Here is a 23,445-nt window from a genome sequence, read left to right as displayed (position 1 = left end):
GTGGACAACTTTCTGATTGACACTAGAGAACAGACTCAAACAATGAGAAAGCATAGCAAAAGGCTAAAAATACCTATTGCCGCGAACCATGCATTTTATTTGTTTATTTCTGTTTTGTTTTACTGCCCGGTTGCGTCGGTCTGCGCAGCATGTGTTATCTATCTTTCTTTCTGTGCCCCATGTGTTGTCTATTCTGATAGGGAGAGCATTCCGATCTAACCTGAACAGCCAGAATAATCTTCTTGGATCTACAATGTTCTCGATGTGAATCGACGGTTCGAGAACCACGCGCGCGGGAAGGTAAAACGTCTGCATCGGAGACGCCGGAGTATTCGATGCTGCGACGGTCACCGCCGCAAGTCACTTTGTTGACCGCTGCTTCGCCACCTATGAATTATTTTGATTTGGAGGGGAGCAAAATTTCGCTCCAATAAACTTGTTTCTTCAAGACAACTGCGTCGTCTTTGGCTTCGTGACATCGGGTGGGGGCGCTGGGTACGCACCCTTCATGCCCGCTACAACCTCTGAAAGCCACCAATACAGCCCAACAAGAGCCAGCCTCCGCCTGCAAGATTTACCACCCGAATGCGGTCTACTACCGGAGAAAGCGAAGAAGAAAGACGTGCAAGGAGCACCATGGTCAACCAACCCAATACTTCTGTCGTTCTGCAGCAGCCACGGGAACCGCTATCATTCCGAGGAGTCCCTCGCTGAAGACCCAGAAGAATGTTCGGAGAAACTGGAGCGCGTCCGAAAATTCTGCAGGTGGGACGACGCAGAAACGTTCCGGCATGTTTTATTTTTCTTGGAAGATTCGGCTTGCACTTGGTTCGTAAATCACGAGAGCTCTTTGACAAAGTGGGCTCAGTTTAAAATAGAGTTCACTAAGACCTTTACTACCATGGCCAGAAAAAAATGCGCAGCGCTTTCGCTTGAAACTCGAATGCAGCACCCCAACGAAGGGGTCATGATCTTCGTCCAGAAGATGAAGCGACTTTTCCGCCGTGCGGAGCCAAAAATGACGGAGGAAAAAATCTAAGGTTTCTGATAACAGGTGTAAAGCAAGAACTCTTTGCTTGCCTTGTCCGCAACCCCCAAAAACGGTGGGTGAATTCGCGTCTGAAGCTGCCGCGATGGAGAAAAGCTAGACATTCGAAAGAGGTAGTAGGACCACCCTGTTAACGCGCTGTTCTCGAATACCATCGGTGCCGCAACTGGAAGCTACTATACATTGCGTGAGAATATCCGCGCAATAGCGAGGGACTAGCTGCGGAAACTTCTCTCCAAGCCGCAACAGCCGCAGGTCGCTTGCCTTACCGATGTGATTAGGGAGAAGTGCAGCAAGCGCTGGGAACCTCAACAACGTCAGAAGCACTCCGCGCGCAAAATACCATGTCCTACGCGGCTGTTGTTCCCCGGCTTCGCCCACCTGTGCCCTACCATTGCGAGGCTCCGTACCGTCGCCCCCTGTCGCCGGCCCGACCACCTCCGGTACAAACCCCCGCCCAAGGAAGACGGAGGTGTGGCGAAAGACCGATAATCGTCCGCGGTGCTACCACAGCGGAGAGGCCGACCACATCTACAGTCGCTGCCCCTACAAAAGGCTTGGTTTGCGAGGCTTCTCAGTCTACGCACCACGCTTTGACCCGGCCAGCGCCCTACCGAGATCGAACACTACCTGTCCAACACCAACCAAGGACCAGCACGATTCAACCGTTTCCGTCGCCCTACGCATACCAGTCGACAAACCGCCGCAGCTCTGATAACTTCTCACGTGGAAGGTCCCCCAGCACACGCGGTGCAAACTAAATGCAGCAACTTCTGGAGGTAAAGTTGCAGGACCGCTGAAAAATGGAAATCCTCCAACGACGCAGCGACTAGCTGAAGGCCATGATTCCCGACATGCCCCCAGCCCGATGACCCTATCTAATCCTGACGTGACTACCGAACACGACGACAGCAACACGGCGCGACGCGTACCCGACATGACCGAACCGGCCGCTGAGAATACGACGAACACGACGCCGCATAATGCCCGACTATCAACGCGTACACGCAGAAATACGACTCCACGACGCCCCCGGAACTCGAGAAAGGCGGCGCCCCACGTTCAGCTGTCCATCGACGGCTTTGATGTAGTTGCTCTTATTGGCACGGGAGCCGACTACTCAGTAATGAGCGGGCCATTTGCGTTTAAGCTGAAGAAAGTTATTACCAGATGGGACGGTCCGCACATACGCAGAGCAGGAGGCGACCTTGTTACGCCCAGTGGAACGTGCAGATCGCGCGTCACCATACACGGCACAACCTACCCTGCGGCGTTCATCTTTCTGCCTAACTAATCGCGCGACGTAATTCCGGAATGGACTTTTTGACAGACAACGATGCAATAAATGATCTACAGACCAAATCCAAAACTTTTTCCTCCGATCACTTCATGAAACCGGATCTGAACCCCGAACACCGTGCTGCTTTAAGATTCGGCGATGATCATGTCACACTGCCACCCCGCGTAAGCTTGATGATCACCGTCTACTGTGAAGATGCTGTTCCTGACGTGGATGCTTTCGTGGAGTGTGACCAGAGGTTGCTCCTCGACCGTGGTGTCTCCGTCGCAAGATTCATTGCGCGCTTTACGCAACGCCAATCCCAAGCTTTTGTCATAATTTCAGCGAGGAATACCAGCATTCCAAACAGGGTTGCCGCAATTGTGTTCGTTGAAGTAACGCAAGAAGCAAGTGTTATGATTGCAGTGGCCGACTTTGAACGCGCACCCGAAGATACCATCAAGCTTCCTAATCACTTCGAAGTTATTCTGGCGTTACCGCAAGAAGAACGGAAGAAATTATTGGATTTGCTGCGTCGCTACGGAGAGTGTTTTTCAGGGAACACAAACTACGTCAGACACCTCTAGCGAAGCACCGAATAATAACCGAAAATGGAGCCCGCCCCACCCGACAGTCACCGTACCGCGTCTCTTCACACGAGCGGGAAGCCATGCGGACTTACGTCGACGACATGGCCAGCAACATTAAACAGCCATCGAAAGCCCTTGGGCTGCGTCAGTCGTACTCGTGAAGAGAAAAGACGGCACGTTAACGTTCTGCATTCGCTACCGGCGACTCAATAAAATCACTAAGAAGGACGTGCACCCTCTGCTTTGAATCGACGACGCCCTCGACCACCTCTGGCACGCGAAGTACTTCTCATTCATGGATCTGAAGACCGGCTACTGGCAAAGTGAAGTGGACGAGAGAGACCGAGCGAAGACTGCATTTATAACCCCGGATGACCTACACGAATTCAAGGTGAGGCCGTTTGGGTTGTGCACGGTGCTAGCAACATTTCAACGCGTCATGGACAAGGTACTAGCTGGCCTGAAGTGGCACACCTGTCTTGTATACATCGACGCCGTTGTTGCATTCGGTCAGACTTTTGACAAACACCTTGCAAGGTTGGAGTCAGTACTCGAGGCCATTCGTACGTCGGGGTTTACGCTGCAACCTGAGAAGTGCCGATTCGTGTACGAGGAGCTGACGTTTTTGGGCCCCGTCGTCAACGCCGCGGGAGTTCTGCATGACCCAGCGAAAACTTCAGCCATAGCGAACTTCCAAAAACCCAAAGACAGAAAGGTCGTGAGTAGATTTCTCGGACTGTGCGCAAACTACTGGCGCTTCGTCGCCAACTTCACACGCATTGCAGAGCCACTCACGCGCTTGACGAAGGAGAGCACACCTTTCAGTTGGGAAAACGACCAAGAAAAAGCATTCTGCGAGCTGAAGCAACGGCTGGAAAACCCGCCCGTGCTCGCTCATTTCGACGAAAACACCTGAACAAAAAGGCACACGGACGCCAGTGATGTAGGTTCGGGTGCCGTCCTCGATCAAAAGTAAAGCGGTTGTGAAAAAGTAATCACCTATGCCAGCCGTGGTCTGTCCAAGGAAGAAAGCAATTACAAAGCCTCTGAGAAAGAGTGCCTCGTGATTATATGAGCAATTTCGAAATTTCGCTCATCCGCGTATAGCAGACCGTTCAAGGTGTTGACAAAAAACGATGCGCTGTGTTGGCTCACAAATTTGAGGGACCGCTCTGGTCTTCTTGGTAGGTCCGACTTTGCAGTTGTTTATAAATCTGGAAGGAAACAGACAGACGCCGACTGCCTGTCCCGCGCTCCCGTCGACCCACCACCATAAGACTACAATGAAGACAGCGCATTCTTCGGAGTCGTGACCGAGAGCGATCTAGCCACCCAAAAGCGTGCTGCCCCGGAGTTACAATTTATGATTGACTACCTCGAAGGATGCAACGTCGCCATTACCGGGGCCTTCAAACCCAATTTGCCTTAATTCACCCCGAAAAACTCCGTCCTCGTGAAGAAGAATTTCAGCCACAGAATGAGAGCAAATTTCCCTCTTGTCATCCCGGCAGATCTTCGTGGTGAAATTTTTGGAGCGTGCCACGACGACCCATCTTCCAGACATCTCGGCACAGCTCGCACAATTGGGAACATCAAGATGAAGTACTGCTGGCCCCGCCTTGCATCCGACGTCACCCACTACGTCCGGAGCTTCCGTGACTGCCAGCGACGAAAAGCGCCGGCGACAAAACCCGCCAGCTTTCTGCAACCGAGTGCCGTCCCGTCGAAGCCCTTTCAACAGATTGAAATGGACCTTCTGGCCCCCTTTTCTCTGTCCATAGTCACAGAACAAGTGGATTGTTGTAGCGATATTCTACATGACGCGCTCCGCAGACTACAAGACGTGCTTGTGCAGTCCCCCTCGGGAGAGGGGGCGGCACTTAAAGTCGCAGAGTTCTTCATAAACCCTGTTATGGTGCGACATGGACCCCCTGAAGTCCTTATCACGGACCTCGGAACGGCCTTCACTGCGGAGCTTATGCAAGAAATTTAACGCTACAGCAACACGAATCACCGAAGAACGACGGCGTACCACCCCCAAACGAGCTTGTTTATGACTATTGCTTCTATGCTCCATCATTCTATGTTTCATTTAATAATGAACGGAGACGTCAAAACACGTTCCGCCTTCAGTTACTAAGGAGCAAGAGAGAGAAAAAAGTTCTTTATTATCAACAAAAATTGTAGAGTGGTGTCCTCATTTCAGGACCCCATTCGTGGTGCCAGCTGTGACACCCCTTTCAACTAACCAAAGCTGGTCTTCCCGACTGGAACTGAACAACACGCTCTCCCACTGCTTATAAGACGAACGAGGAATTCTGTTTAACATGCGGTTTTTCTGGCAACCCCGCACCTTATGGTACAGCATGCTAGCTTCACTAAAAAACTCACATAGGCTAGAGTAGTGGGTCCGTTACATTAGGAGCAATTTCGTCACGTGAGGAAATGTATTTGTTTGAAACAGCCTTAGTTTTCTCTCCTGGAATTTCGTTAGGGATTCGTGCACCGGGGAGTAGATTCTGCGCTCTTGTTTGTAATGCTGACTGATCTGCGCCGAGCGATGAGCCGAAAGCCACCTATCATCAGAGACGGGGAGCCATGCTGTCTGTGGGTATGTTTTCGTGACAGAGTGCTAGCGGTGTGCCGGCACTCGGCAGCTGCATTCTAACTGCTGGCTGAGCGCCTCATGACTCGTGGCTCCCATCCCGGTCAGGGTCTGCAGTCATGTTGTACACTGTACCGGCGCCGCAAGGTGCCACGCCAGCCATTGTTGAATTGCTACAGCATATTTTAAAATGCAACAATTTCATTACGTGGAGCTGGATAGCTCTGAACGACCTTCTGCTATTGATCCAAAGTCGGTGGGTTTGTGGCCCGGCAGCGGCAGCCACCTTTCTGGGATGCTAAAAGGTAAAATTCCGTCGTGTCTACACTTCGGCACAGGGTAAAGGTCACATGGGAGTAAAATTATTCTTAAGTATTCCGCTACGGCTCTACCTCATAGCTCAGGTGTAGCTTCGGCGCGTGAAACATCACAAATATTCTATCAACCATGATAATGTCCAGTATGTCATCAACTCTAGGTGATTTTGGTTTTATACCATTGTTTGCTTTGGTTCAGGTTACTAGTCAATATACTCGAATGCGTAATGAATGAGCCGGCACACATAACACCATCCACTGGAATATATCGGCTTTGTTAAAATCGCTGTTAAACCTCTCAACACCATGCTTATTTTTGTCCCTTTCGTCTAGCATCTGTTACACAAATTAAGATAGTGCTTAATAGATGGCATTAGCATACTTATTTTACAGCGATTGGTGTCCACACTACAAAACCTGAAGCAACATTTTAAGCGAAGTTTTCTTGTCATGGATTGGGAAAACAGTTTTTTACGCGAAAAAAATGAATTGCCACTGACGAGAAAAAAAAACGCTGGACCGTTGTTGACGATGCTAGGTTCCACAGCGAGCGAAAGTCGTATTTTATAAATTATTGAATAACGTTACAAGTGGCCAAAGTTTTAATGTTGACATTGAAGCTAAGAGAACGTGCTCCGCACAAATGCTTCTTGAAGCGCTCAACTGCCCTGTGACGTCTCGTGGAAGTTCACACATTAGAAACGCTATTGTACGAACAAAAACTGTTCCTAAGATTGGGGCTATTCCACAAGTTCCGTCCAAAAGTTGTCATGGCCAATGTAATTCAGCCTATGCTTAGAGCCAATTTCATTTCTTTTTCAGTTGTGTAAACCTAAAGCCAAAGTAATGAATCCTTGGCGCCACTGTACTTTAAAAGCGATGGACGTGGGACCAGTGAGTTGCCTGCCGGAACCGTGAATGATTACCTTATCTAAATAGTAACTTCTCAATTGTAATGAATAAGGTGATTACAGGCGCATACCCAGCCAAAGAATCAATATCCTCCAGCGCTCGTAACACTCGGTAGGGCCCTTCTGAAGTACGAGCCCCAAACTGTCCCACACTTGCTGAGGGATCAACGTTTCTCCATTAGACACTGCATCTGAATCAAGTCTCGGTGTTGTTGTCGAACACGGGTATTTTCAAACAATGTGTGCTCGGGATCCCGCAGTTGATTGAAAGCGTCGGGGTCAGGTCGGCTCCTTTTTGCACTACGCGCTTATGTGCCACTTTGACTTGCCTGGAACTCATCTGCTGTGTTGCATAGCTTGATTTTGTGGCTGTGGTTCTTTCGAACTTCGAAACCCTGCAACCACTGCACTGTGTTGGTGTGCATGCCCATCTGGGAATTCCACATTCTTATGGGCCCACAAGATAGTTTATGGTGGGTAAACAATTGGTTCACAACCGTAAAGGTTCTTTTCGTTAAAGAAAGTACCTGTAAAGATGTTGCCCAACTATGTCAACGTGTTTCTAGCGGTCCTTGCAACGTCGCACAGTTTCCTTGAAACTCGAACTGGGTCAATGACGAAGCGGATGACGAGTCTGCGCGTTCAGGTTGAAGCTTTTATCCTGGAGATGATGTCGGGCAATTCTCAATGTCTGGGTGGTAATTAAGGTAGTTGTTGTGCAGCGAGTACACCTCTGTTTCTGGATGGGTCCTGTGCCTCAGTGCCGTTCGCATTTTGCTATCTTCATCCCTTGACGACCGCGTTTTTATTCTCGTTATGTACTTACTGTACGGTCCTGGTGGTTTTCTACCAGGCCGCCTCGCTGTCTGATTACATCGTGCAGAAGTTATACACAAAGGTTGGCAGCATGCTTTTGGGCTTCGGGGTGTTACACATTCATATTTGCTCCTGGGTGCCCACCACCGCGCAGCTTATACAACCAGAGCTCTCTGGTTTTCAGAAACTTGTGGTAACAATTCCACTTTCATAAAATCTGGAACAAAGATGTACCCCAACCAATGGATTGGAGTCCACCAGTGCTTCCCATCCCTCAACATCACGTTTGTATTGTCTGCTTGGATTGCTGCCCTGAATTGCCCTTGATTTTGACAGGTGTAACCTCATGTTTATCCCGTTTTCTGATCGCTCATAAGCTCAACAGTACCTCGTTGGTGGTTGCCACGTTCATGTATTTGCTCTAAGCCAAGTTTTCAGCTTTTCGGAATGCTAAATCCTGCGCTGCGATGAAGATTTTTTTGTCTGCTGAGAGTTGCGAGATGTTGCTGTAGAAATTCCTCTCGATTGTCTTTTCGTCTTCTCGTAGGACTGAAACCACTGTGGGCTGAGGATAACCTATTTAAAAACCCGACCCAAACGGAGGACACATGGGTATACACACAAGAGCGACACTCTGCGCTTGCGAGGTAAAAAAGATAGAACCTAAAACCAAATCATGAAGTCGCAGTAAAAGGTCTACTCAGGCGACCACAGTACACGAGAAGGCTGGCAGGAAAATGTGAAAATGACTGATTGCAATATATTAACTTTCTTATCATCCTGGCTCTCTGTGAATCACTTTTCTTTCCTCACTAGTAAGCAGAATTAACAAATCGCTAATGCAGCCTTCCTTTTGTGTGACTATGCGATATGATTCTATGATCTTGCGCATTATCCTGTCTGTTGCACGTGCCAAAATGTGCGTGTTCTGAAACGGGGGTGTGCGCTCGCGGGGTTTGCGAATTTTGCACTGGAGTGACAAGTCCTCATTGCCTCTGTTTGCTCACCTGAGTATCGGTGTTGTCTCAGGCATTCAATAACGCACCTTCCGCTTTGTCGGATGTAAGCTCTCGCACTCGAGAGCAGTATTTTGTATGTAACACGCGTCTGACAATTAACAAATTTTTGCCTTTGCTTTACGCCCAATCTTATATTCTGTCCTGTCTCGCGTTCACTTTCCTGCACACGCCTTTTACCTTTGACAGTACAAAGAAAACCACTCTGACATCATTGTTTTTTGCAAGCCATTTTGACCTGGGTGATATTGCACGGATATATGGGATTGCTACAGGTGTCTTTTTCTCTGATACATCCCTTTATTGTTCCTAGTTCCTCCTGTGATATACTGAAGCAGCTCTTCACTGAGCGAGACCAGTCTCAGGAATCAGGGATACCCAGACAGCCTGCTGGCTTCGGTCATTGAAAAGTTCCGCGTCTTTTTGTTCCGCGTCTTTTTGTTCCGGCCTGTTGTGTACTTCTGCTAAGTCAAATGTGAGGGGGCGTGACGAAGCCCGTTCACGTCCTTGAGCAGACTGGAAACGGTAGCGCATAGAACCTTGCGGAACAAACAACCGCACCCAGGTCTTCAGCAGCTATATACTTGTCACAGAGAGTGGATCCCAAACGCGGTACCCTTTAGTTGACGTTGCGTCTCAGCGTCCCATTGAAGGCTCTTGGCTGTGGAAGGTTAGGGGTCGGGGCCGGGAATAACGGCTTCTCGCAGAGGCCGACGCGATGCATTCAATGGTGCTTATCCCCGGTTTTTGTAGTGCTTTGCCTCAAAGAAAATGAAAACAAACTGCACTTGAGATATTTTTGAGCTCGACAAGAAGCTCACCTGCATACAACCCAGTTGAAAAAAATGGAAGTAGAAGGGGAGTGAAAAGATAAAGTAGAGAGCATAGTAGAAAAAGAAATATCTGCGGGAGGAGAAAGGTCGGCCGCTCTCCGCACGGGCACATCAGTAGGAAACACTGCAGTCTGCTTACTACGGCTGCAATAGGCCGGTCTCGTAAAGGAAATGGAGCTGACATGCGAAGACTGCCTGCCGCAGGTCCATTCGGAAAGAGAAGTTCCTCCATGCGGGCATTGGAAGGCGTTGACGCTGAGCGATCGGTGGACCGCATCTCACTGCGCCGCGTGGCGTGGTATACGCAGAGTAAGTACTCCAGAAGCTCTGTTTCCGAATAGCACGCGCATGTTGGGGAGTCCTTGCGCCCATGTCGGTGGAGGCGCTTGCCACATTGCAGCAGTCAAGCAGCCTGCAGATGAGCAGGCAGCGGTCGCCCCTGCTGATGCTTGCAGGTAACGGCCGCTTCTTGCTTCTGCACCTTGTGGGTCAAAACGGTTCAGGCGCCATCGAAGGTGGTGACCACCAGACAAACTGGGGTGTCCTTCTGGTGAGCCTCGCTGTCTCGATCGTCAGCCTGCTCATTGCGCAGATGGGACTGTGGCCAAGCTGCCAGTGGAGTTGCAGGTCGCAGCATCGGGAGACCAACATGTGCATTTTGGTTTCCAGGGTGTGCTTCAGGTAACCGCTGCTGATTTTGGTGTGGTCGCCAGCGTGGAGACGCAGCACGGCTGGCCTTGACAAAGTGAGAATGACCGCCGCGGGGTGGCCCTGGGGACCCCTTTCGAAGAGAAGGTCGGCGCCAAGTCCAGCACGGCCGCCTACGCTCATCTAGAGCCGGCGGAAAGTGACTACTCCTTTCGTTACAATTGTCGTCAAAACACCAGTCTTGGTAGACATGTGTTAAAAACATGCCCATTTGCTTTCCCGCTCGCCTCTTATGTCGTTCCACTTCCGTCGCTCTCATCCCATGGTAAACACACTAACGATTACTTCAAGGTGATTTGAATTTACCCCGTTCGACTGCTGCAGGCCGGGTTCCTAAATGCCAGCGCTGCAGTACGGTTGAGACGCGTGTAAATTGAAGCTGCTGACTTCAAGGTTTATAGGACGGCGTGGCCGTACTCCACGTCTGTTCCAAGCAGGTGACCCCAGCTAGTGCAACCTTTCGTTGTGTGTTGCCACGTTATTTCTCATATGCCGCCAGGAGGTGGTGCGAGCAACAGCAGGCGGCGGTTTTCTGCAGTAGACGTAGAATATCATTTCCTAATTAAAACCAAGCATCCAGAAATATTAAACAAGGGAACACTGTGAATATTGCTTGTGTACTAATTTCCTGTCTTATGTTTGCGCAATGACTTGTTCTTGTTCGACAAAATTTACAAGTAGGAACATATAAACCTGGCTTAGACGTTAACCTTTGGCGGTGAGTATATCAGACTATCAAGTTACAGACAGACAGACCACCATTTTTGGGTTTAGGTAGCCCAGGCAAGATTATCGTCTTTTAAATGAAGTCGGTAGCGCCGGTTTCCTCTCCGCTCAGCCACCACGCACGAAGCCGTCGTCTCAACCCTGCTGTGCTTGACGAGCTGTCCGCGAAGAGATGTAGTTAGCCTATCAGCTCGTCCTGCAGCAGGGCAGCTGCCGCGTGGCAGATAGCCTGAGGTGGTGTGGCCCTCTTGTGGCGGATCTCGGAGGGTTGTGGTGATCCGATGGGCATCCCCGGTGGCTGGTTGTGGCAGCTCCAGGCAGGGTCGGAGTGGCCTCTCATATCCTGCTTCTAGATAGTGGCTCCTATTTCAAGTGGGGCCAGCTACGGAACCTCTACAGGAGGACAGCGCCGCTTCGTGGGTTCCCAGGAAGTCGATCTGCTGTGCCCAGTCTCCGAGGCCCCCATCTCTATAGGCCGGGTGCCCGCCATAGTATATGTTCTCTCCACATTAAATGAGGATTGGAGGGCAAGGCTTAGGCGGATGGGGTGGCGCTGGTCCGTGTGCAAATCCTTCCATCGTCGAGGCCTCAGGTGCACGAGTGAAAGCATGAACAGCCAAGCAGAGAAGGGCATGCCATAAAACACTGCGGCGCCAAATAGTGTGAGCAGCCGTTGCTTCGAGCCAGAATCTGCAGTACCCGTTTAAGCAGTTGTGCACTGCGCTGCCGGAGCTCCTTGTCAGGCGACTGCCATATCAACTAGCAGTCAATACGTAGCCCCACGTGCTAAGCAGACCGCCATTATGGAAGACGGGCTCGGTGAAGTGTGATGGGTGGTGTTTCCAAATGGGCCCTCTAGCATACCCGGTTCAGAATGAGGGCCTCCGTTTTGGCCTCCGATAGCTGTGAGCCACGGCTGTAGAGAAGGGCTCAAACTTTATTCATAGCCTCCTGGAGGCACAGCTTAACTTGCATGGCTGTTCCCGGTGGGTCGTTGACCCATAGCGCCTGTCGTCAGTGTACGCCCCCACCTACACTGGGTGTCGCAAGCTCGGAGATCCAATCTTGAGAGGAGCCAGCACCAAGGTGAATGGGAAGGGGATCAGGAAGCTCCCCTGAGTTATCCCAGAGTGGTCTTCTGAGACGACTGGTTGTCGCCCGGCCGTCCGTCACCCGCAAAGTATGGTCAGTTACGAACGCCGACATGGAGCCTCCGAGACGCTCCACAGGCCCATCTTCTACAGACCTTCGAGTATTTCCCATTTTGCGACTCTGCCAAAGGCTGACCGCGTTGTCCAGCAGTAGCAAAGAAGCCACGTCCATCTCTTCGCATGCCTATTCCAGTACTGAGATGACATTCCCCAGATAGTCAGCCGGGCAGCTGTGCCGCTGAAGCCGCCTTGCTGCTCCCAGTACACGGTGCTCTGGTGCACTGCCCAATCAACACGGGCGAGGACTGCCCTCTCCGTGACTTTTTCCGCAGCTGACGCCAGGGACCCTGGCCGGTAGGACCTGGGCCTAGTGGGGGCTTGCCAACCTTAAGGATGGGCGAGATGAGCCCCTAGAGCTAGTATGGCGGGAAGATATTCGTCTCCCAGATCCGATTGAACAGTCGCAGAAGCGACTTCATCCGGCTGAAGTCCAGGTTTTCACAGCCTCTGCTCTGTCACCCGTCGATACGAAGAGAGCTCCGGCGCTTTGATCAGCGATTCAGTGCTGCTTGCAGCTTGTGAAGAGGGATGTCCGTTGAGAAGAGACGAAATTTTCTCGTCATGTAAGGTGGCATGTGCCACCGCCCGAGAGGCCGCAGGAATGACAGATGGGATTTTAGTGCCCCAAGCAAACTGGGTGAGTCCGTGGGGCCAACCGGTGTTTCTTCGAACGGTGTTTCTTACGGTGTTTCTTCGAACGGTGTTCTTCGAACCTCAATTACGGTGTTTCTTCGGTGTTTCTTCGAACCTCAAAAGGGAGGGTACGTATGCGGTGTACTTCGTAGTACCTGGTCACTCTCAGGTTTGGCCAGCAAATTCAGCTCGCCAGGTCGACAGAGCCATGTGAGCCAAAAACAGGAAAATGTATATAAAAAAGAGATTACATGATTATAAGAAACCGCCACAGCGCCTCATTGCTAAGGTGTCGCGCTGGCGAGTCCAAGGACATGGTTCCGATTCCTGGCTGCGGCGGGCGCGTTTCAGTTGAGTCGAAAAGTACAAGCGCCCGTGCGGTCGGGATATCGGTGAACAAAAAGATCAAGATTAATCCAGAACGCTGCAAAAGCACGCGCCTCCTCACCTGTGTAGGATCCGGCGTTAATAACTAAGCAATCAATCAGCGATGACAATCATGGTGTCGACTTGAGCATACCCAACAAGGAACTCAAGGGCGATATCAACCCTTTTTGTGACGAACGAATCCCCTAACCACCTACACGGTAGCTTAGAGTGTTTCGTTCCTTGATTTCACCTGTACACTGAAGAACTGTGATGAATCACATTGTTCACCAGATTGTGTCCACTGGCGAGTGTACGCACGCCGTGGCGCGTCCAATGATCTGTGGCCGCATAAAATTGCAGCGCCCCCATTTCACTGCATTGGTTAAATATGAAATATTCCCTTTTTTTGAGCTGATGATCCAACTTTTTCTTTAAATTTTCAAGAACGTTCAAGAAACTGGGCGCCTTGTCGTTATTACCACTTGTTTAAACAGGTAACAGCATGCTATTACCAATCAACTAAGGGCGTGTACTATTATCACAATCTCGCAACAAAGAACATACAAGTAGTCGCAGTAGAAATGAACAAAGATAAATAACTGCAATATTGTACCTACTACGCTTTTCCAGTTCACCGGAATGCATTTTTGTTTTGACAAAAAATGTAACTCTTTAAATTTTGACAGCTAGCACTATTTTATGGTTTTGCCGTATTGCAAACGTTGCCGGCACCAGTCATGTGGTCACGGAACAAAGAAAATACCTATTTACAAACAATTTAGCCAGAATATTTACAAAATACCTATTTACCTATTTACATTACCGATTTACAAACAATTCAGCCAGGGAGAGCATTCCGATTTAATGTGAACAGCCCAGAATAATCTTCTTGGATCTAATATGTTCTCGATGCGAATCGACGTTTCGAGAACCTCGCCCGCCAAAAGATAAAAAGCCTGCAGTGCGGACGCCGGGGCATTCGATTCGACGACACTCGCCGGTGCAAGTCACTTTGTTGACCGCTGCTTCGCCGCCTCTGTATTCTTTTGAGTTGTTAGGGGAGCACAAGTTCGCTCCAATAAACGTGTTTCTCATTCAAGAAAACTGCATCGTCCTTGTCTTCCTGACAATATTCTATTTACAGATAATTTACAAGCCAGATGCACCGAAGTAGCTAGGTCGTTCGGATCCTGCAGTTGCTAGTCCGTTGGAGCGTCTTCGTCTTCTTCGACGGCTTACCATGCTGCCCACACAAACGTACTGCATACCCATTATGGAGCATTGTATGTTCGCATCTGAGTAAGTCGACACTGGTTGGTGATCTGTTTCCTAATAGCGAATTGGCTGAAATATTTGGGCCATGGACCTGCACCATCTGTGTATTGTTTTATTATTTCTATAACTGAAAGCCCCTACTCTTAACAACGAAAATTGTGGATTCGGTAGGCCTCATTTAGGTTTCTCTCTTCCTTCTACGTGGCCATTCATCTTCCCCTATATTCTTGAGAAAGTTAAGTCGATAATTATCTTTCCAAGATCTGATTACTGCGCCTGCAGCACCGTTATTTGTATTAGATTTTTTAATGTAGCTCCTTTAGGGGCTGTGCATCGATTGTACAATCTCAGCTTATAGCCTCGGTCAAACAAATCCTTTTCACCCACAAGCCCCAACGTCCATTTATCCACGGAAGGGCAACATCTTGCAAACGAGCTCTTAATGTATGGCCACACGATTGCCACCACAGACCTAACCTCGCTTCTCTAGATGAGTCTAGGAACGACACTGAACACTTCAGAAGCACTGGCATCAAACGAGCCCGTGTGCATTCCCATTCTTCTGTTATAAACCACCACTTATTTATATTTGCGAACTGCAATTATTAGATTCGCGGAAGGGCCAGAAGAGTCAAGAATCATTCTACTAGTAATATCTTTCGAATAATTTAGTTGCACAATGACTGTTTTCCCTACTATCAATAAAAAATTCGTGGCGCAAGTTTTACCCAGTGATTACTCAAGCAACTTGCGCCAGTAAATCGGTGTCCTTTCAATATTGCTTATTATTACCTTAGGTTTCTCTGCATTTATATCTGCCCCAAATGTAGTAATTTCTCGCTATGCGGGTGCAACAGCAACGCTTGCCACTTAACTGGCAATACAACAAGAAATACACCATTCTTGCACTCTGCAAAAAGTAGGTCATGGTAACAGTAGTAGTTTTCTCCAAACGTATCTCAATTTTTAATTGAAGCGAGAATGCATGTCAACCGTGTACGACGGTAAAATTCTAATATTTATTTTAGTTCAAAATGATAAAAACTCCGAGAAAAAATTTTCGTATTTTAAAAGCTTTGTTTTTAAACCAGGCACATTTTCCCTAAATGCAGCGCAGAACAAGTGTTTTATGTTTTGCATTATTGTGAAAGATGCTATTCTTCAACATTTTTGTTCTTCAACAAAACCAGAAATGAATTTAGGCTAACATTGTGAACAATCGTCCTTAGCCCATTATTGCCAACCACCAATCTTGCACGGTGAAAATAGTTGCTCCTATTGGAAGATTCATTTTGAAACACCTATGGGAAGGCCACCTTTTTCGGATCATACTTGTTTGAATTGAACGAAGCACACCTCTACTCTCGAACAAATAGGGCATGCAGCATACTGTAACTCAGGGAGAGACTGGTTATTATTGCACAAAATTAGTTCAAGTAGTCCAAAAACACCGCAGTGTTTCCACATATTTTCTGATTTCACTTTTTAGATGCCATATTCAAGAAGGAATTCGTTTTCAAACGAATATATACCAAGCAATCACCAATGTCTTCTAAAACAGATAACGTATTTTGTTTTCCTCTTTACACAAACGTTGTTCCTTGCCAGGCGACTACGTCAGCGAACAATTTTGTCTGCAGCGTCCTCACTTCTACACAATCGAGGTAAAACGTTTCACTGCAGTGCATGTGTTTTTGTAGTAACAATATTTTACAGGGACCCTTTTGGAATAAATATTGCAACAATATATCATAACCAGAATCGCATTTTTGGGAAATTGCTATCCGCGTCACCACCCGATAGGACGAAAACAAAAAAAAAATGGTGGGCGCGCGCCTTGCGGGAGGTATCTTACGGCCGCCATGCACATATTCTACAAACGTCGCTGAATATTGTCAACCATACTTTATGAGTCTTCTGCCCTGCAGCCACCTCACATTTTTGGTGTAATGTGCGAGTTCAACGCCACCGGGGCTCTGTCTTCACTCTCCCTTTCGTGGACGAGGTCGTCCAGGCTGCGCGGGCCATTCGCGGCAACGCGAGGTCCCAAGCCGCAGGTATTCTACCACATTCCCGGCGCCGTGTGGAAATCCCGCGACCAGCCCTTCAAGACAATCCGCTACAAGTTGGTACTAGATGAGTCAGAGATATGACGCCATGTCTCCAGCACCCTCGCGCGACGTAGATCTTAGTATCCATGAATTTTCTTCCCGCCTTCAGTTCATCAGCAGTAGAGGGCCAGGTATCCGTATTGAAATTGTCATACAGCGTAAGGCAAGTACCTTACTATTAATGGAATCGTATCGTTTATCTTCATCGCACTCCGCGATTCGGCGCAGCTCCTACCCAGACAATCGCTCCCGCCCGGAGACATATATATATAGGATAAGTAACCCACAACTTCATTCCACAAGGTTACGATGGCTAACACGATGTGGCTGCCGCGTCCTGCGCACGGGATCTTCTTGGCCGCCATGTACAGGGTGAGGCTAAATAAGCCGGACACGCGAACGCCTGGAAAAACGTACGGCCCCGCCAAATGACGTTCCACTTCTGCTGTTGAGACATTATTGTGCGATGAGCGACAAACTGTGCTCGTGCCCTGCTTTTTCCTTCCTCCAAGCGCCAAGGCTAATCAAATGAAGCTATTCGATGCTATGCGCGGCAATCGCTGCTTCATTGGCAATCGTGGCAATCGTTTGTCCTTCTTTAACAAGACCGCCGCATAGCGAAACCGCAACCACTAGAACGAAGCTACCGACAATAGAACTTACTAAGTTTGAAGAGAACCGTCTGAACGGGAGAAAGTTATGGAGTCTCTTCGAATGCGCTGTACACAACAATTTTGAAGTGCGAGTGATGCAGAAATTTTATTATCTGATGAACCTGCTGACCAGCTCGGTGGCTGCCATGGTGTCTGCGCTGCCCATGGCTGAAAAATGCCATAATCACCTGATAAACATACTTCAGAAGTGATTCGGCGATCAGACTTATATTCCGCGAGACTACCAGTGGGAACTGATTCATTAACCGTCGTTTCTCATCAATAAACAGAAAACACTACGAAAGCCCTACGACGACGTGTAGATGCACTAAAGAAGCTTGAATTCACTTGGTACGAGCCTAGAGACCTATTGTGCCATGCTATACTTCTTAGGGGCATCCCTCGAGACCTGGTCCTGACATACCACCGACATTGATAGATGTCGCCTATTGCTTGAACTCCGGCTGTGCTAGAGCGTGATCACCAACCCCCTGACCACAAGAAATATTTAGACGATTTCATGACCTTTTTAGGAGACGAACTTGGGTGTCTCGAAACATGTATACTGAACTCGCCTCACACAACAAAATTGAGGGCAAGTGATGAACCAGGGCAACAGCGTCGAACAGAAACTTTCAAACATCGACAGTCTGCAGCAACCCTGTATGCCACAACGAAGTAGCCGCAAAAGTGCGTTTTTTGTTCTGGCCCCATGATACAGGATCTCGCTCAGATAAGAACATCGCAATAAAACAAAAGAAGTTTCTCCTCACAAAATACGCACGTTGTTTCCTTTTTCTGGCGCCAGGACACCTCACGCGACATTGTAGGAGGAAGGTCGGTTGCCCACTTTGGAAACTATGGTCCCTTCAATCAATGTGCAACAAAGACAAAGGGAGTCTTCGAAATGGACAAGTGATTTCCGCCTCCATTCGATTTCCTCCAGACCAGCTGAAACGGTGGTCCTCGTTCAGACACTGACAGCCCATGCTTCTGGTTATCGTAGCGCTGAAAGGTGAAGAGTGCTTTTAGATGGAAGTCGTCAGCAAACTTTCGTCACTACCAAAATCTCCAGAAAAATATGGTGCGAGTTTATGGGTGAGGAGGACCTGACAGTAGGAACCTTCGCGGGAAAAACGACGAATGAAACCTTACGGAACGTTCGAGTAAACCTGTAAGACCCTACCTGACTAACGACATTCTGCCTGGAAGTATTGGGGGTTTTCTCAATCTGTAACCCGTATATTGCTGTTACCGACAAGATGATCATAAATACCTTAAAGTCGCACTCTGTCTACGCGACAGCTGTACTGTGCGTCTCAGGAAGGGACAAGGGCATATTTTATTTTATTTTATTTTTATTTACGAGTGCCTTACAGGCCCATTGTGTTGGGCATTGAGTAAGGGGAGCAAGAAAACAAAAAGAATACGTTTGTATTGAATATACAGAAGTAATGCGGAAAAATTACTAACAACAAGGACTTATATTGGTTGCGATTTCTACTGGGACATAGTCAAAGGGAAAATAAAACCAGTTCGACCGAGCATGAAAGCTGTAGAAACACGGCTGGAGTGGACAGTTCAACGACATGTTCAGACTACACCGAAAACAGTGCATTTTAAGAACGTCGTGGTTATTCAAGCGAGCCTGCCTGGTGTAACTCCCGCCTCCGAACTATTTTGAGAATCGGAGGTCACTGCCCTTAAAGATCCCTCACATGCTTCTAGAAATCATCCTGTCTCACTAGACGGAAAAAAGAAGACATGGTTTGTACACTTAAGATACGAACCCGCTCGTCGTCGGAAGCGAAAAAGCAATCTATCGGACAACTGTGTACAAGGGCGAAGATTTAACAAGCTGTTTGATATCCCGAATAAGGGGCACTGTTGCCGAGAAAGGGGCAACCTGACTGCAGCCTAACAAAAGAAACAGGAGCCCAGTCACTGCTAGTTGTCGTCGTGGTGGGAAGTGGCTGCATGGATCTCTTCGCGTCGAAAGCTCTTTAAACATAAGAATTTTCTTGTGTTGCTACAGCAAACAAAGCAGGATGCGGGTTCACCGAACTGCACCCTTCAGTTATCGATTTCGAACTTCGTGAACATTAACCAACTCAACTGGCTTCATCGAATATATTCCAGAGGCGCGTGGTGGTATCAATATATCTACGACCTTTGGAACGAGGAAAGGAGGACTGGGACCATGAAGGCTGGTGAACTTTCAAACACGGAGTTTTAATCATTGTAGGACTTTGGAGGAGAACATTTCTTCAAGATTGCATCTTCAGAAAACCGCGTCTTCATCGAAATTTTCTGCGGCGCCAATACAAGAGCCATTCGCCTGGAACTGGTCCCTCACTTTTGTAAAAAACTACTGCGCTTTGTATCCTGCTTCTGGTAAGCCAGACTACATGCACAGGCTGCGCAAGGACTTGCATCATGGATGCCCGCTCAACGTCTCTTTCCATTGGAAACGTTTTAGCTGACGTCCTTGGCACCCGCGAATATATATTATCTTCTTAAGCATTGCTACACAGCTCCATCGCCATCGACAGTCATTGGCCTGCGGCTCCGAACCATCTTTACAAACTGATGCCAGTCTCCCTCCATTGGCATCATCATCATCATGGCCCATTTGGCTCCTAGAGCGATCGAAAAGACACGGCAGCAAGCCTGGCACTGACACACACGATAATTCATATCTGAACAGCCCAATCTCGACGGCAGATCCTGCGCCAGCTGCTTTTGCAATGCCCGTGCCCCGGCCTATTTTCCGCCAGGGGTGCATGTGTAAATACACCGCCTATTACTCTTAAAAAAGGTTTTTGTCAGCTCATTCCCGCCACAACGTCCCGATAAATAGCAGGAGCTTACAACAAGCAAGTTTTTTTTTCGTTACGCCCAAAGTGCCTTTTCAACAAAGCACCAATGACCAACTGAATGATGATGATGATTGTAGGGTTTAACGCGCCGACGCAACGCAGGCGATGAGGCGCGCCATAGTGGAGGGCTCCGGAGTAATTTTGACCACCTGGGGATCTTTAACGTGCGCCGAAATCTTGTGCACACGGACGTTTTTGCTTTTCGCCTCGTTCAGAAAAGCGGCCGCCGCGGCCGGGATTCGAAGCCGCGACCAATAACCAACTGAACCGTAATGATATTGGCACGAATTTCTAGACTGCTCGTTTGAACTGGTTGCTCTCATTGATATATGAGAATTCCCGCATATCAAACGGATAGGGTAAAGTTTTTTAGCACATGTGGATAGCTAACAGGTATGATCACTTGGGGAAGTTAATAGGGGAGAAGCATATAGCCCCCGAAATGGGAGGGCTCATGAGCATTCATTCCGTGTGCTCGTCTCAAGAAGTAAAGGGATTAGGGAGGTCCCCCAAATAGTTCCTGGAACATCCACGTTCAGAATTCAACCTAAGCACACGACGTGTCCAAATGCTTGAGGCGTAAAGGGTTAGTCGCGACAAAGAAGAATAATCGGTGTAGCCTGGCTGAAAAAAATACTTCGCGTCTTCGGAATCAATCCTCCGTCGCTCGTGGTATGAAATCGGCGTCTATAAGACTTCGCTACCACCGGAGTCGGAGGCGGAGCATTTACTTGGATTCGTAGCCCTGGCGTGGGATGTGGAGTTTGGCTAAGGGTACGTTTGAATTCGAACGTTGGCAGTTCGGGTTTCATCCCTGCGGAGAATCTTATATAAGAATTTTATTACCTCCCTTTGCACGGAAAAACTTCTAACAGCCGAGCTGTTGCTACTGGCTGTACGTTTCGTACACCATAAAAAATACCAAGCAAAGGAGGAGTGCTATTTAGCGTGTGAATCACGGACTACAGATCGTCCTAGGACCATGTATGGCTTTAGAAATAACAGTGGCAAAAACCCCGAGGAGCGACAAAAAAGGAACCATGCCAGAGTGCGTGCCTCGCGGTGACACCCGAGTCAATGGGTCGCACTGTAGCTGTAGTAAAAAATACTCCAGCACTGTCATCAATGGCTACGAGACATGTAACAACTGAAGCGCTAAAGTTAAAGATGAAAAGACACCCCGCTGGAAGATGTCATGGCGGACGCCGCATTTTTTAAAAACCATTATTGATAAATCTATAACGGGCTACGAGTGTGCTAATCTTTCCCGAGTCAACTTGCGGATCCCACAGCACCTGACTCGGGTCGATGACGATGAACCACTTGCCACGAAAAAGGCAGCTACCTCATCGATAGACATGACAACGATTATTTCCGCCCCAAATATGCAAAACACAATGACACTGAAACTTAGATATGTGCACGTCAATGGTCACCAGGAACCGCTTCGCCATTGGAATGTTGCGGTTTAGTGCAAGATTCTCTTAATTTGTTAATATTTTTTTTAAGACAGAGGTAAACTCAAGAAAATCCAAATTAAAGCAAGAGAAAACCGGCAGCTCTGATATTGCCTCAGTGTTGCATTTGGAATTGCGGAGTTTCTGGAGGTTTTCTTGTGTTTTGGGCTTCCTGGCTTACATTACAAGCTTTGTTTCTTTGTTTTCTCTTCACATTTTTAGGCTAGTGCTGCTTGCAATTTAGTACATTCTGCAGTAGTCTTCTGAACAGTTTTTGCTTTTCTCTATTCTGGCCTTAGATCAGCAATTAGTTTGCTACTTCCGGTATGGTAGTTGTTTTTAATATTTATAATTACAGAACCATTGCTAAAACTAATTTTCATATTTCATACAACTGGGCAGACGTGAAGGCTCATTCTCCAATTGTCGCAATCGACGCTGCCGTACAGTGTCCGTTTTTGTCTCTCCACGGTCTATGACTTTTTCTTCCAAGCCTCAATATTCGTGTGTTCTCAAACCACTTCACTTACTTATTTGTTCACTCTCACCTACTGAGATTAACTTATTAAGAGCTTGTTTTGGATCAGCATTTAAAGGTATAAAAGCCTAAGTCGAGGATTCCGAAAATGCCGAATGGTCGTCCAACCTCAATTGTTTCTTGTTTCCTCTTTGTTTCATATCACCGCAAAAGTACAAACAGTCGACCCCACAATTAGCGCTTCCAGATAATGTACATAACGTGAACCCATAACATGAACAACATGTACTAGTATTTTTATAACCTGATCCTACTTTATAAGGATGACGGCTGCTTTGATGAGGTATTATGCATCTTCCCCTAACTGGGAAACTTTTTATGGCTACAATATTGCTCCTCTGATTATTGTTACAGGCTTAATAAATGCTAAACTGGTAATTGCCGCTGGTATGTAGGGGAGAGTTTAAAGTGCGGGTGTCTCCACTGATTTTATCTTCAACAAAATGCTAAGTGATCAGCTACCCAAGGCCGCGTTTATATATTATCGGCATTAACTCTCATACCTTTGCCTTGTTAAGGTTTTATTTTAAGAAATATAGCAAATACCAACCGTCACACTGTTACAGTCTTACCGGTTATGCCCTCGTCCGGAATGTTTAGCTGCTAAAAGGAAATTTAGGAAGAGGTTTGTAGAGAACAGTTTTAACTGGTCATAAACGCCATGAAGAGCTGGGTATTCCTTGCAGAAACACAACGTAAGTTGGTCATTCGTAATCAATCTGCTCTGTCTCTGTGACTACTTAGAAGTATTGCAAAACGACTATAATCATCGATAATGTTTTGAGAGCTTGCAGTCCTTGGAGAAGTGTTTTGCAACGCTACACGAATGTTCAGATGCTTGGCAGGAATTCTGCCATGCAAGATCTTACCCTTCGCGCACGTTTATCATGAAGTTAAAGCACCTTTCCACCACAATTGAACCTGTTGGCACGAGTAGTTTTGTCGATATAAACGCTTTTTGTCTGTGCGGCGTCGGCCAGGTTACACCTGCTTTCAAGAGAATTCAAACGAATATAGGTAACTTCCCTGACCGGATGAAACATTAAGGGACACACTCGCATTATCTTGAGGCTGTTCCGATACTTCGACGTTTAATGAGCTCGCTAGGCGAATTTTTTCTAAACTTAGAGCCTAAAGCTCAAATAAAAACAAAACAATAAATGTTGCAATAATTGGCGAAGCCACCTGCACCAAATAGCAGAATTAGCAAGTAATGCACCCGGCGGGGAATAGAAATAGGTTAGCAAAACCTATCTGCTGCATCGTACAGGCACGTAGAAACAATAAAGGTCATATAATAACACGGTCGTCGAAAGAAAATATAAACAACCCGCAGAAAAACGCAAGTCTAAGCGAGTCACCAGGCGGGTTTATATTTGGAAAAAAAGAAAATATTAACCAGGCGGGGTTCAAAGATTTCTCGAAAAAATAAAAAGAACTTCCTCTGCATCAGATACTAAGTTAAAAAGG

Source organism: Haemaphysalis longicornis, unplaced genomic scaffold, assembly GCF_048455015.1.
Source record: "Haemaphysalis longicornis isolate Haplotype H1 unplaced genomic scaffold, Haemaphysalis longicornis Haplotype H1 scaffold_11, whole genome shotgun sequence".
NCBI lineage: Eukaryota > Metazoa > Arthropoda > Arachnida > Ixodida > Ixodidae > Haemaphysalis > Haemaphysalis longicornis.
The sequence above is the reverse complement of the archived record's forward strand: the minus strand, read 5'-3'. Positions refer to the sequence as shown.